This window comes from Octopus sinensis, linkage group LG1, assembly GCF_006345805.1.
Source record: "Octopus sinensis linkage group LG1, ASM634580v1, whole genome shotgun sequence".
Taxonomy (NCBI): Eukaryota; Metazoa; Mollusca; class Cephalopoda; order Octopoda; family Octopodidae; genus Octopus; species Octopus sinensis.
In genome coordinates, this window is record NC_042997.1 from 164723424 (window position 1) to 164725923 (window position 2500).

Sequence of the window (2500 nt, forward strand, 5' to 3'; positions counted from 1 at the left end):
AATATTAGCTAATTATTTCCTTTCATGTCACTCAAGACGTCCTTTATAATTCAATGCTAATAACAACTGAATTATAAGGACCCCCAAGAGCGTTTCATTAAGGGAAGTAACTCATAATCATGTCACTTGCATAAGAAAGTAAAATTACTTGAGAACAACCCTATGCCAACTTCAATATATTGGCTACTACAAAACGAAAATTATAAATGCTGAATCGATAGATGGTTTCATTACACTATTATTACCAAATAATATATTATTGAAAGTAGCTACGAAAGCTGCTGAGATCGGCATTTATTTCCAGTCATGTGTGTAACAAGCAAAATAGTGTGACATCACTTAGGCCATTTTAGGTTGATGATATCTGCTATATTTTAATAAATAAATCACGTTAAATTAGTTTGAATGACTGTACCATGAAAATTCTCTAGAAGCTACTGAACCGTATATGCCTAATTTCTAACAAAGTCAATATTTAGATTAAAAACAGGAAAAATATGTCTATGTACGGTATTTAAACACACTTTGACTGTCAGTACGTTCTTTCTATTCACTCAACCGCAGAGACTATATTATCTAACACGGTGGTTATGATAAACAGTGAATTGTTTGTGGCTTTGTATGCAGCAGTATCTAATAATGGGTGATCATTCTGTTAGTCACACAATATAAGGCCTGCAATTAATTTGAACATAAAAAAACTCTGTACCAGTATACCAACACTAAACCCAATGTTTCACATTTCTTTTCTCAAACAGCACAACTAAATTTTCTGTAAATTCATATGTTAGAGAGTTTGTGCAAAGGAAGTTGTTAATGAGAATAAGTATAAAGTTACAACTTTTGATGGGTTTAGACATAAAGATGTTGTTTTTGTTTAACTCAGAGTTAAACTTAATCGAATAGATTTAAAATCATTGCAGCCGTGATCAAGCTATATATTTTCCAGAAGGTAACCCTTTCTCACGCTAGAGTGAAGGATTTAAGAGAGATTTTGTTGCTATTTCTAACAGGTTGAGAAATCACAACAGGGCTCTTCGTTGGCTCGATATAAAGATAGTTCAGTGTAACATCTGTCGGCGAGGATGAAAGTGAAAATATGATATTTATTGAACAATATTACATAATATAACAGATAAAACTAAGGCGGTCAGCAGACAGAATCGTTAGCATGCTGGGCAAAATGCTTAGCGGCATTTCGTCCGTCTTTACGTTCTGAGTTCAAATTCCGTCAAGGTCGACTTTACCTTTTATTCTCTCAGGGATCAATGAAATAAGTAACAGTTGCGCACTGGGGTCGATGTAATCGACTTAGCCTCTTCCCGAAATTGATGGCCTTGTGCCAAAATTTGAAATCAATATGTCAGATAAAACTGTCACTGGAAAACCCAGTTGTAAGTATGAAGGTACTAAAGAATAATATCAGGTTGGAAAGAAAATCTTGTCGCATTTTTGCCATGATGCTTTTGAGGGCACTTTTACAATACTTACGTTGAAATAAGCATTAATGCTTTTCTTCCTTTCTGTGCAGATTATTTTAAACTGTAGTAGTTAAATTCGCATAGATATTTTACCCTTTCAAAATGAGTTTGGATCATACCAATATCTGCATGCTGCTTGCAATTCAAAAGCTCTTCAGCAATGGAAGCGGCAGGCAATATTCTTTTCGTCTATGAAAATGAAGCTTTAAGAGTCAGGACATGCCTACGAAGCTTTGGTCCGTTTCGCTCGGGAAATTTTTCTCTAGCAGATACCCCTCGATTTGGACGACCAAGTTCTATCAATATTGAAATTCTGAAAACCATAGCTGAGGAAAATCTAAAGTAAGCAGTATGAGAATGAGCAAAATACTTCGATAATCAAACACTTCCATGAACCAGGAAAAGTACCTAAACTTGGCCAGTGAGTCCCTCTTCATCTGAATGCATCTCAGCTTAATCAAAAAAGTTTCCTTCTACTCATCGTTGAAAAGTTGACTTACTACCGGACCTTCCTTGAGTAGAATCAGCACATTGAATCTTTTCTGTCTCATACAAATTGTAAATTACCCTTTCATTATATAATCATACCCAACGAAAATAATGTTTAAGTACCTATGAGAAAGGAGAATCTATCTCCAAACCAGAATTACGTCTTAAGAAAGTTATACTCTGTGTTTGGTGGGTTATGAAAGGCATCGTCTAAAATGTCTAACCAAAGTGAAGTAGTTCCTACGACGTATTGTCGTCAATTGGAAGCATTGCACAAAATTTTGCAGAAAAAGCGCCCATCATTGGTCAATGGTAAAAGGGTGTTGTTCTTACACGATAATGAAAGATCATATATTACTCAAGTCACTCAGGAAGAGATTATGACTCTAAATATGGAAGATTTGCCTCATCCTCCATACTCTTCTGACCTTGCTCCATCTATCATCCTTTCAGATCACAGCAACACTATTTAGAAGGAAAATGATTAATTAATTATGACGAGGTTAACGATGATATCGAGTGTTTGTTTG

The 2500-nt window shown here is 35.1% G+C and overlaps 1 long non-coding RNA gene across 1 annotated transcript in view; it reads right to left on the reverse strand.

Annotated features, from left to right (window-relative positions):
• The window catches only part of LOC118765036, an 8000-nt gene that overhangs the window by 4832 nt on the left and 668 nt on the right, over window positions 1–2500 (reverse strand). The window lies entirely within an intron of this gene.